This window comes from Lactuca virosa, chromosome 9, assembly GCF_052849685.1.
Source record: "Lactuca virosa cultivar CGN04683 chromosome 9, Lactuca_virosa_CGN04683_v6, whole genome shotgun sequence".
NCBI lineage: Eukaryota > Viridiplantae > Streptophyta > Magnoliopsida > Asterales > Asteraceae > Lactuca > Lactuca virosa.
The window spans coordinates 94,566,664-94,580,990 of record NC_136434.1 but is presented as its reverse complement, the minus strand read 5'-3'; the positions used below and the strand labels follow the sequence as shown (position 1 = coordinate 94,580,990).

Sequence of the window (14,327 nt, the reverse complement as noted above, 5' to 3'; positions counted from 1 at the left end):
CACTTCTAAAAACTTGATATATTTGATATAATTCTATAATTATGTGATTTATCTTTTTAATATATATAAAATTGTCACACCTTCTAAAACGTCATGACTCGCTAAGGTTCGCCATGACTTGAGGCTTGATCTTGCCTTCACGCCATGTCACGCTTCACGTCATTTAGAACATTCCTATTTATCAATTACCAAGTTAATTTAAATTGAAAAAATATAGCCCCAAATTTAGGAGGTTACAGACACGACCTAAATGACAATGTCTTTATGTCAGAGACAGCCTAAATGTCAATGTCTTTATGTCAAAAACAATAAATACGAAGAAAATTAAATTTGCATAAAGTAAAGCTTTTAAAAGTTCAATAGTATAAAACCGAATCCAATTCCTAACAAGCTCTAACAATTTTCTTTTACCAACTAATTTAACCAAAACAAGTACTTTGAGTTAAACCTAACTTTTTACTAATTTACTCAAGCAAGCTCTTATTAAATTAGAAAAGCAATATTAAGATCTATGTTAAATTACTAGTAAAGTTAAATACTTCTCATAAGCTCGAAATCATAAAAACTTGTTAAAATCAGTTTAATCACAACATGGAACCAACTTGATATTTATTACTTATTAACAGTTAACTAAAACAATTACAAATTTCAAAAACTGTTTAAGTTGAATCATTAAACCCTATTTTAGGTGATCCGTCAGAAAAGAATTGTAAAACCTCATTTATGAAGTACAAAACTGATAAAACTAGACAAAATCACAAGTTAAAAACAATTAAATTTTTATACACATAACTATCCGTTTGTTAGAAATTGCCAGAACCAATTCGAACAACATTCTTCAAATCTTTAAAAATCATCGAAAAAGTTTAGAAATTGCCAGAAAAAAGTCTGCATTTTCTTAGGTTTCGTCTGAGGTATCAAGGGGTATTTATAGGGTAGTGAAAAAACTATGAGCAAATAATTTCCCAACTTGAACAGCTCCATTCACTATCAAACCAGTTCATTATACATGAACTTTTACAATGGAAAACTCACTACAAATACCTATTCTACTCTCACAGATTTATACTCACAAGACTAAAGAACAAACCCTAAAATCTATATTGTTACAGAGAAAAACGAGAGAGAAAGTGTTTATGTGTGTGATAAATCTTCAACTAAATGAACAGAACCTGCACCAACAACCCTTAAGTACAACGAGTAAGGAGGATCCTAAGACCCACACATAAACTCAGAACAACTTACCTTTTAGCCCCTTCACTTAAGCACAATAACACCGACATATAAAAGAATTCGAAATAATACAAAAACCACACAAAACCGGATATATTAACAAAATGTTAGTTTGACAAAATACAACTACATATTTTAATAGCCCCAGTCAAACTAACCATTTTGTTATTAGAAAATTATTTTGTAGAAAAAAGATCAAATAAACACAATTTTTCACTAAGAACCTAATGTTTGGAAGACACAAGAGACTTGATTAGAAGAACTAATCTTGACCAACTTAATAACACCCTTTGAAATCTTTTCCCTTATAAAATGAACATCAATTTCGAAGTGTTTTGTTTTATCATGAAATACTGGATTTAAAGCTAACTTAATGGCTGACTCATTGTCACAAAAAAACATTTATAGGAACAATATTTTTAAAAGCCAAATCATATAATACTTTTAATACCTAAATTAATTCACATGAAAAAGATCCAAGTGCCCTATATTTTGAATCTGTAGAAGAATGAGATATAGTGGATTGTTTCTTACTTTTCCAAGAAACATGAGAACTACCAAAGTAAACAAGATATCCACTAACATGAGAACTACCTTAACAACCTTAATTCAATTTGTAAATTAGATTTCTTAGGCTTATGAATATATTGGCTCAGAACTTGAACTGAATATGATATATCAGGTCTAGTAATGGTAAGATAAATCAATTTGCCAACAAGTTTCTGAAACTCTGTTATGTTTTAAAGAAAAACATCTTCGCTACTATCAACATTAATAACAAGATTGGTTTCAAGTGGAGTTTTAACTGGCTTACAACCCAACATCCATAATTCATGAAGTAATTCTAAACAATATTTTCTTTGAGAAAGACAAACTCCATTTGGAACTTCAACAACCTCAATTCCCAAAAAAATATTTTAGTTTTCATTAATCGTTTATAAGAAAATGAGACTTAAGATATTCTTTTACCTTACCGATTTCAAACTCACAATTACATGTTAATATTATATCATCTACATACACTAACAAGATTAAAATAAAATTTCCAACACTTTTAACAGACAATGAATAGTCATTAAGACTTTTTTTGAACCCAAAACTAATTAAAAAGGAACTCAACTTTTCATTCCACTTACGTGAAGCCTGTTTCAGACCATACAAAGACTATAAAAACTTACAAACTCTATTATCATTTTTACTATGATAACCAGGAGGTAATACAATATAAAAATCTTCCTCAAGAGAACCATATAAAAATTAATAATACGGATTGTAACCACTTTGGCTACAGGAGAAAATTCTCCTCAGAATCAATCCCTTCCCTTTGATTGTAGCCTTTTGCTACAAGACGAGCTTTATACATCTCTATTTCCCAATTTGCCTTATATTTTATTTTATAAATCCAGCAACAACCAATAGGTTTTCTATGTTTAGGTAACTCAATTATTGCCCACGTGTTATTCCTATAAAGGGATTTCATTTCTTGATTAATTGCTTTAACCCACTCAGTGTTAAGATAAGCTTCATAATACGACTGAGGTTCTACTGTTTTATCCAAGTTAGTGACAAAGCAATGACTTTCAGCAAACAAGGAGAATAGTTAAGAGTTTTTTCAATCGCATATTTATATTTACCTTCAATAATGTAATAACTGAACCTAAAGGGAAGACGTGACTCTCTCCTAGTACATGTGTGGCCTATCGGTAGAGAATCTAGGGATTCATAATTAGATCGACTAGTTTCCTCAGCCACCACAGGAGAATTAGGACCAGACTCAACAGAAGGAGGCACAGAGGACTCCCCAAAACCAAAGGTAGTATTTGAACTATCTTGAGTAGCATCTATTCTATTTAGTTTGGGATGAGAACTGTTACCATCTAACTGATGGTCCAGACTCTGGCTATTATTAAGAAAACTATCATCAATAGATGATTCAGATTGAGCAGGCTCATCATAGGAAAACAGATCAACTTCACAAGAGTTTTCATTAGTCTTACCAAAAACATATTGCGTTTTGAAAGGAGAAACTGATTCATAAAAGTTGACATCCTTAATAATAAAACTAAAATTTGAGTCAAGACTTAAAAGTTTATATCCTTTCTTTTCCAAATAATATCCCAAAAAAACACATTTCTCAGCTCTAGCAGAAAAATTATCATTGTTATTCAAATTTGTAGAAAAACACAAACATCTAAACACACGAAGATTATCAAAGTTGGGACACTTATTATAAACCAATTCAAATGGAGATAAACCTTTTAAAACAGACAAATGAGTCCCATTAATTAGGAAAAATGAAGTTAAAATGGCATCACCCCAGTAGTTTAAAGGAACTTCTGACTGAAAAACGAGACACCTTGTAACATTGAGAATGTGTCTATTTTTTCTCTCCACAACACCATTTTGTTGTGGAGTGTAAACACAATAAGTCTAATATAAAACTGCGTTACTTTCATTAAAAGTTTTTACTCTAACATTTGAAAACTTAGTTCCATTATCTGATCTTATAGTTTTAATGTTAACTTGAAACTGATTTTTTTAACATTTTAAAGAAGGTGACATAACTTTGATAAAATTCTTCTTTGGACTTAAGAAGAAAGACCCCAGGTAGCTCTAGTGAAGTCATCAACTATAGTCAAGAATTATATATAGCCACCTACACACTCAACACGATATCCCCCTACATGTATAAGTGAATAAGTTCCCCTATAATTTGGTAACATGTTGACTAACATGAAAATAGTCTCTAGTTTGTTTGGATATATAACAAACTTCATAGGGAGGTAAAGAGACATTACTGAAATTTAGTTTATTTTTTAGCACATTCAAGGCTTGATCAGTTGGGTATCCAAGCCTATTGTGTCATGTAAACTTAGAGACACAACAAGAATTATTTGTAATTGAGGACTTACTACCTGAAAAGGTGGGATCAAGATAATAAAGTCCTCCAAATTTATTACCAGTCTCCACCATCCCATTGGAATGTGAATGCTGAATGTAGCAATTATGTTCATTAAAAACAACTTCATATTTACTATCTTTACACAGTTTATGAACAAACAATAGGTTTATATTAAAATCTGGAACTGTAGATACATCAAATAAAGTGAGGGAATTTGACAATTTCAAGTTCCTAATTTATTAATTTGAGCAGATGAACCATTTAGGTGACTGACACTCATGTTCAATCTGGACACATCAACAGGATCATGAAGAAGAGACTAATAAGCTATCATATGTTGACTAGCTCTTGAGTCAATAAACCATTTATGACAGCTTGAACTAAGAAAATAATTGCATGAAATACCTTCCATATTGGCACTGGAAGATGACTCGTCCAGTCCATGCTTATTGTTACCAATGAGTTTAAGAAACTTAGCATACTGTTCATTAGTAAGATAACGACAATCAAATATATTATCATTATAACTAGATACAACAGACTTTGAGTTATAAACAGAAGTTGAATTACCATAAAAAGGTTTTATTCTGATTGTTAGAATTAGATCTTGGTTTATAATCCTTAGGATATCCAATTATTTTAAAACACTTTTCTATAGAGTGACCTTTGAGGCCATAACTCTTGCATTGAGGAACTTGACCCTTAGACTTAAATTTCTTTTGATCAATAAATTTTGACACAAATGTGGAAGACGAAGTTTTATTATTAGAAATATTCAAGCTTGTCCCATACTTTTTATTTGACTCTTCACAAGACACTAGAGAGAAAGCAATCTCAATAGATGGAAGAGGTTCCATTAGAAAAATATGACTCTTAACATGATTGTATGACTCATCTAACCCACCTAAGAATTACATTGACTTTGAATGATTATTAAAACTGGTAGCAACTTCATAGGTATAATCAATGAGATTAGTTAAGCCATCAAATTCTTTCCAATAAGAATCAAGTTTATTAAAGTAATTAGATAAGGATAAACTACCCAGAGTAAGCGAGTTAATTTTCTGATGCACATTAAAAATAACAGACCCATCGACCTTATGATAGGTTTCAAAAAGTTCAGCCCATATTTCTTAAGCACTTTCAGAACAAACATGATTAGCATATATATTTTTCATAGATAGACCCAAGAATCCAGGAACAAGTAACAACATTTGCACATTCCCTTTTTGACTCTTTAGTGGGATCATTACTAGTTTTATAAAGAGTTCCATCAGTAAAGCCAAGCTTATTATGAGATTTTAAGGCCCTAATTAGGGAACTGGGCCAAACTCTATAGTTTTCAGTTCCTAAAAGTTCGAAATTAATCACACTAGTAACAACATTATCCGAAGGATGAACATATAAAGGTTCATCAAAATCAATAGTGTATTTTTTGGATTACTACTAGACTCAACACTCCCAATCATAATGAGAAAAAAAAAGAACATGAAAAAATCAACACAAAGATTTAACAGATGACAGACACTTAAAGACAAAGACCAAGATAGCTTCAAGGTATGTTGGAAGCCTAAGGTCCGACATCAAAGAAAGAAATATAATCAATATACCCAGATAGCAAACTACAACAAATCTATAACTAAGAGAAAAGAGAATAGACCAAGCTTACAACGATGAACGAAAACGCTTTAATGGCTTAGTCAAAGCTTTTAGCCGCAAAGACCAAGGTTAGTTTCAAATCAGTTTCTAGGTTCCTTTCCCCGTAAGAATTAATCAGAATAGATCCTTTCTCTTGCAGAGTAAGTCCAGAACCTAGTTGAGAATAGATCGTCTGAGTTAAGCCCTTTGAAGATCAGTCGTTATTACAGGATCGCTTACAATCTGCACACAAAAAAATCTCGCAGTAACTGGGAACAAAAAACAGCAGCTAATGCAAAAAATATGAAGATCGAGGGGGAGAAAAACCCTAGATCAAGAATGAAACCCTAGATCTAGGATGAAACCCAATATTTTCTAGTGTTTTGTCACGTGAACCAAGATCGATAAGAATGAGTCAAACGAAAGAAGATCGAGACAATAGGGAATATAAACAGATCTTGTAGACAAAACCCTAGTTTCTTCGTCACGGCTTCAATCTTTGTAAAAGATACTGGTAACGTCAACGAAGATCGCCAAAGTAATCGGAGTAACCATGCGCTCTGATACCATGAAAAACCTATGAACATATAATTTCCCAACTTGAACAGCTCGATTCACTATCAAACCAGTTTGTTATACATGAACTTTTACAATGGAAAACTCACTACAAATATCTATTCTACTCTCACAGATTTATAATCACAAGATTGAAGAACAAACCCTAAAATATATATTGTTACAGAGAAAAAGAGAAAGTGTTTATGTATATGTGAAATATCTTCGACTCAATGAAAATAATCTGCACCAACAACCCTTAAGTACAACGGGTAAGGAGGATCCGAAGACTCGCACATAAACCTGTAACAACTTACCTTTTAGAACATTGACTTAAGCACAATAACACCTGCATATAAAAGAACATGAAATAATACAAAAACCACACAAAACCGAATATATTAACAAAATGTTAGTTTGACAAAATACAACTACGTATTTTAATTGGTAGTCTGAGCATCAGATAAGGAAACATCACGAAACATGGCCCGTGTTTAGGAAAGGACTATGTTTCATGAAAAAATAATACGAGAAAGTTTAATGAAGTACAATGTCATTTTGAGACATTTTCGAAACACAACACATGTTTGGTGGACACAACCCGTGTTTTTCATATGCGATGAATAATGTTCAGATAAATCAAGAAAAGAAACATCAGGATTGAAACCTGACCCTTGTTTGTGAAACACGGCCCGTGTTTACACTTCACGGTCTTCAATCTTCGTGAAAGTAACAAATTCTTCACGGACACTGTTCGTAGATAGCACATAGCCCGTGTCAATGAAAGAAGGTATGTTTTTGTCTTTTCAACGTTTTGATCTTTAGAACTTCATTCCAAGTTTCCTCCTTTGATTCTCCAGCTTCATCATGTGTTTTTAGCTCTGGTTAAGATCTCATTATGATCAAGTTGCATCCATATGCATCTGAGATCTGCTCCACTTGAAATTACCTGAAATAGACATCAGATCATGGGCAATATGCATATTCTGGTGTAAAACATGAATTGTCTAACTATTATATTAAAATAGACACAAATGCAAAAAACATGATGCATAATGGTACTAAAAACATAACATAAAGGATGCATAAAAAGACTGAAAGATCTAGTATGCTCAAGAATCATATTAAAGAGATATTGCTAATTAACATATGATACTAAAGGGTCACACTAACAACAACTTGATATAATTTATTATTTATTAGAAATTGATTTTAATAAATATTCAGTAAATTCTTATAATTAAATTGGAAATTATTTATTTCTAGGAAATAATAATTTTCATGAGCAAGTAACATTATATATAATTCATATTGTATAAATTAATAAGTCATGCACAACATTTTGGACTAGATAAATTCTTTTGTCTTTTACTAAAAAGTTAAAGTTTATATTTTATAAACTTGGTTTATAAAATATAAAAGGAATTTGTCTTCTTTTTCCTTTATAATAATAAAAATTTGGCTAGACAAAAGAGAGTATGGGATTTTCATTTGTTTAATGAAAAGAACACTCATCTAAAAAGACAAGCATGGACAATATGATTAAGATAAGGAGTTATGGTATTTTGATTAATTTATTCAAAAGAAAGGCATGGCTTGAAGCATGGGAACACATAGGCTTTAGGGGAATGGGTTCTTAAAGTGTTAAGAACTTATGGACCAACGATTTTCTATATAAAGTGAGGCTTTCATTCTCTTGTCAAAACCCATGAAAAAAATTTGATTTTTTTCTCTTCATGTCACTTTCTCTAGTTTTGTTAAGAACACATGAAGATTACTTGCTTCCTGATGCTCTCTTTATGTTCTTATTTTGATAAGAACATAAAGCTTAAGAGTCTTAAGAGTTTTATACAAAATAACTAGCATTATACATCAAGTTGATTCATTGTGGGTCTCTAAATTTCATCATTCTTCATCAACTTCCAAGCCTCCCAAGAGGATCCAAAGAACTACAAAGGTTGTTATTTGTTCTTCTTCTTCTTTGGTTGTGTTTGTTTTCTTTCCAAACATTGCAAGATGATCCTTGGTAGATTTACTTTATTATGTTATTCAAAATATTATAAGTCTTCCATTGCTAAAAATCATGTTTTTGAAACTAGTTTTTGAATAAAAACCCAACAAAGACATCTAACAGTCATGTGATTTATTTCTTACAAGAGCAAGGTGAAGATATATGGGCTAAGACTTGAACCATAGTGGATCCTGGTTTTTATAAGAACTACTTTATATCACCAACTTGGGTTTGGAAACATGTCATATACTAACAATACTTATCTTAAATAACCACACTATATCTCTCAATGACCCATCTAGTTTCCTAGTTCATCTAAATTGCATGTTGGGGTACGTAATCATATGTATTCTCCAGTTCAATGAACACCATGTGGAGATCCCTATTATATATATATATATATATATATATATATATATATATATATATATAGTTTGTTGTTTCTACTCTACACCAACGTTTCAAACTCATAGGTGAGTTCACGACCCCATTTTCAACTCTTTTCGGGTGGGGGGGATACATGTCTAAATTACAACTTTGCGTAGTTATCACTAATTACAGTTAGGTAATTATGCCCATAGCATTAGGATAATATTAGGCCAGTAGTTACTTTGCCCAAACTCTTTAGCTAATATTATGCCTAGCTGTTAGGTTGAACCACTATGATAAATAAGATCATACCTAGTTATCACGTTGGCCAGTTGCCAGGAGACACTGAAAATCGTTGTTATAGCCACCTTTGGATAAGCTTAGTACCTAGTGTTACTCTGCCCAAATTCTCGGCTACGCTAAACACAAACTACATATATATATATATATATATATATATATATATATATATATATATATATATATATATATATAATAAGTATACCGTATAAAACACAACGCGAATAACAACACGACCGAACAGGGGAGGCCCCCACGACAAGAGTTAGATGAGACACGATTCATCAACACGCTGATTGATATTCAGCTAGCGCCCGACCTATAATCGTTAATTATTAAATGGGCGAGAGAGATTTGTATATATCTATAAGGGATTGACACTCCCACCTGTGGTTGCTAGCTACAAGCTGACGGCAAATCGAAGCGGGCATAACTTTCTTACCACAGTGACGGTCGATGAAGCTTCGTGTTATTTCTTTCGGGATCAACAGTCATAGCTCCATTATAAGAACTCATCGTAACTTTGTCAAACTAAAACCAGCTATCATAGACTATTATTAGGTTTAATCCAACTAAGTAGTGATAGTACTCACAAACTCAAGGAAGCAAGTTTAGATCAACCAACACTCAACTATCTTAGACTCCCACTAGGTACCTACCTATGGAAGTAGTGATAGTACTCACCAACTCAAGGAAGTGAGTTTAGGATAAACAAAACAACTAAAATACCCACACATGTTTTATAACAATAAAACCTGTGGACTCACCAACATTATGTTGACCTCTCAAACCACATGTATTCTTAGGAGAACGGACTCGTCCAAAGAAAGAGATAACTCCGGTCATGCAGTCTGGAACCTATGTGATTTGCTTTTGTACTTTGCTTTCGTAAACTACATGTACCTCGCACATCTTCATTACTCAATACGATCTTAGTAACTTCCATGTTCATTACCAAATATTTCATTCCCTTAATAAGCTTTATGATACTTTTAATAATCTATTCATAAGCACTTATATCTCTTATTATACCTTGGAATTCCCATTTCCATTAGTTTCATGTGTTGGAATATGATTCTTGAGTTTACGAACTCTAAATCCCATTTAACTTCTAAAATCATATTTTGATAAATCAATCATTAATAATCCAACAAACATATGATCTAGTGTTTCACTTAATGATAGATTAGGGATGAGCGTGGGACGGAACCGGTACCGACCCGTACCGTTCTCGATTTCTCAAAAACCGAATTTGGTTAAAAGTCAATCCCGAGTATTGAACCGAATTAACATCACCGGTACCGCGAATGGTACCGGTTTTCGGTACTAGTACCGGTAGCGGTGGTATCGATTCCTGAATTTCATGTATTTGGAGTACCAAGTATCGTCCCATATTGTTAAATTCAGTACGGCTCGGTACCGGTTCCGGTACGGTACCGATATGGGGTCGGGATTTGGGACAAACTTCTCATCCCTATGATAGATTACATTCCTTTAACAAACCAAAATGAAGTTATGCATTCAAAATCTCATGAATAGCTATTGGAAACCTTGATCATGCTTGAACACATATGTTACATCCATTTCCTGGTATTTATTTGTGTTTACCTTAATCTGTTTAGTTTATTGAAAACTACAACTTGTGATTTCAACCTAAAAGCGTGAGACACTTTTCTGAAGTGTGCGTGTGGTGCTTTCCAGCCCAGCCCAATTATGGTTTTTATTAGGGTTTAATGAGTACTTAAGCACACTTATAGCCTAGGGTTTAATCATTCTTAACCTCTTTCACTCATAAATAAACCCTAGTGAAACCTTGGCTCACACACACACACTCTCTCTATCTCTCCATCTCTCTCTCATTTGGAGCTTAAAATCTCTCTTGGAAGCTTACTTTTCATATTTTGGTGTGAGGCTTGAATATCAATGTGGTTGGGTGAAGAGTTCAAGTGTAGATCTAGCAAGGTTACCCTATTTCTGGACCATTGTGAGTATAAAGCTCCAATCTTGATCTTTAGTTTGTTAGATCTTGGCTTATGCCCTTTTATGGCTTATTTTTCCTTTTATGTGGGTTCTTAGTGTTGGATGGACTCCAACACCTTTCATGCATTATATGATGCTTCTAGGACCTTATGAGTTGATAAAGTTTGGACCTTTACCCTTCTCTTCAAGCCATGCAAGCCTTGGTGATGCTTTAGGAATTTTGTGTGCAAAAATCTTGGATATTGGAAGTTGTGGCCTTATAAAGGATAAAGTTGGAAACTTTATCCATTTACACATCATATTTATTCAGATCTAAAAGTTGAAGACTTAGACTTGCTAGTTTGAGACTTGAATAATGCATTTTTGGACTTTATGAGACTTTAAGTTAAGATCTTGTTTGTTATGGAAAGGCTTAGTGGATAAAGTTGAAACTTTATCCATTTAGACCTTATGGGAGTTCAGATCTGGATTTTGGGGTACTGACTTACTGGATTAAATCACTTTACCCTTTGAATTAGGTCAAAGTGTGGTGTGCTTTTCCAGAGCATGACGTGTTTTTGTCTCAATGTTGACTTTGTGAACCTTTTGGATTGGTTGACCTGGGTTCGACCTTTAGGGTTGAGTCCCTGACTGAGAGTAAACTTTTTGTTATGAACCAGGTGGTTTGTAGTACCGGCCTTCTCGTTACAGTAGTTGAGGTGATTGTCTAATCGACTGTGAGGTGAGTATTCTTATTATACTATGTAGGATGTTAGTTGTCTTTGTGACTCTTGCATAGAAGACCAGGGTTTGTCCCCTAGCATTTGTATAGAAGACCGGGGTTTGGCCCCTGGCATTGCAAAAAAGACCAGGGTTTGGCCCTTGACAGTTGTGTGGAAGACCAGGATTTGGCTCCTAACACTTGTACAAGTAAAGACCATGATTTGGCCCATGGCAGAAAGTGAAGGTAAGACTATGATTTGGCTCATAGCATTCAGTTGGGGTTGAAATAGACTTGTATTGTTATGTATGGTATGTGGTATTTTGGGGTACTCACTAAGTTTTGTGCTTACGATTTCATTTTTAAAATGTTTCACGTACTTCTGGTTTGAAAGGGAAGAGTCCGGCTTGATAGCACAACATCCCCCAAAGATTTATTCCTCACTACCTATTTGATACACTCTAATGTTTTGAGAATTTTACATATATTGATTGGTTTTGAACATAAGGTTATATGGTTTTGATGGTTTAAAATTTTAAAACTTTTACTTAGTATTTTTAGGACGTTACAACATATAATTAGTCCAATTGAAGAATCTCTTGATGCTTGATGACTTATAACATGAGATTTATTTCACACAACTCCCCCCCCCCCCCCCCCCTCTTTCAGTTTATCATATTTCTAGCAATTGGGTAAAATATGTTTCATTTCTAGCTCTTAAGTGTGGATTTGACCATTTTTACGTCGTTTTACATGTGCTTTTACAATTCATTATTACAACTTCATTTTTACATGTTTTGTTTCAGAGTCCGTTTTAACAATTTCATTTTTTGCTTCGTTTTTCTATATTTTTCATAATTCATTTTTACAAATTCATTTTTTTCTTTTTTTAATGTTTGTTCAAAAGCCGTTTGAAAAAAAAGAATTGTAAGAAAACATATAAAAACAATATATACAGAATGAAGTTTTAAAATGAATTGTGAAAAAAAAAATGTAAATATGAAGTTGTAAAAACGAATTGTGAAAAATATGTAAAAATAAAGTTACAAAAAAGAGTTCGTGGAAAAACATCTATAAACAAAATTTAAAAAATAAAAATTTAAAAAACAAATTGTAACATACAAAAACACAGTAAATCAATGAAATTGTAAAAAGGAACCGTAAAAAAACAATAAGAGACCAAATTGACCTAGATAGCAAAAAAAATGAAAAAAATGCATTTTATTTTAAAGTTAATGTCAAAATTATTGTATTTTTATTCAATTAGTAAATTTTGATTAAGCTTTAATATATATATATATATATATATATATATATATATATATATATATATATATATATATATATATATATATTAAAGCTTAATCAAAATTTACTAATTGAATAAAAATACAATAATGTAGTGTCTAATTTTGACATTAACTTTAAAATAAAATGCATAAAATTTCAGTATTTTCATAGAATACAAGAAAATAATACAAACTAATTGTGAGACCCATGCATTACATTGTTAATTTTAAAAAAAAAAGTTAAATATAAATGTCAAAATATTTGAAAACTTTTGAATTTATAAGAAAATAAGAAAAATAATGAATTGTTATAATGAAAATGTTTTTTATCTTTTAAATTTAAACAAATAATTTAAATAAAAAAAACTAATGAGCTTTAATTTTGAGAATGTTGAAATTAAAATGTAAGTTTATTAATGAAATTAATATCAATTTATTGCAATTATTATATTAAAATATTATGTGGAATTTAATAAAATAAAAAAACTCATAAAATGATATGTGGAAAAAAAAAATCAAAATAACTACAAAATGACATTTGACAAATTAAATAAGAGAATGACAAGTGGAAAAAAAAGCTTTTATTTATTAGAGAAGAAGAAGAAGATTAGGATTATTAGAGAGGATTTCATTTATTAGAGAGAAGGACTATAACATTACTCAAGTTTGTTGAGTCAAAATTTAACGTGCCGGTACAAGTTTGATTGACTACGCTTTTATTAATAAAGTTTCCTTTAATGAATACAATTATTTAAAACCCGAAATTCAATCCAACAATAAGAAATTGGAATAATAAACCATAAAAAGAAAATATAAATGCGAGAAGAAATGCCCAAAAGCATAATGCATGTCATGTTGTTTGTATTAAAGATTCATCCTGAAGATGATGTGTACAAATGTTGTTTACTCAATCAACCCTTAACGTCGTGAACTTCACTAATGTTTATCACATTTTGAACTTTTATTAGTTTAATGAACTTTTCATTAATAATTCCCACCTTGAGTTTATGGGTAACCTTCATTTGTAGAACTTTTAAGTGTAATACAAGGTATTATATGTTATTGTGATATTACATTACGTGTAATATTAGGTATTATATATTATTGTAATATCACGTATTGCGTAAAATATAATTATATATTTAATATGAGGTGTGAAACTCATGTATTATACAAGTTTAATAAAAATAAAAGTTTAATATCAAAGTGTAACCATTAAATATTTTTTTTTTTTTTGGAAAAGATTACAATACATGAGGATTTGTGTATGTGATCTGTATGATTGAACCATGAACACAAACCGGAACCATGAACAGAAACCGCATGATTGATACCATGGTAAATTAAAAT

The 14,327-nt window shown here is 31.6% G+C and overlaps 1 protein-coding gene across 1 annotated transcript in view; it reads left to right on the top strand.

Annotated features, from left to right (window-relative positions):
- LOC145136874 (protein AUXIN SIGNALING F-BOX 2-like) overlaps positions 1 to 14,327 on the top strand; it is a 49,112-nt gene that overhangs the window by 32,810 nt on the left and 1,975 nt on the right. The window lies entirely within an intron of this gene.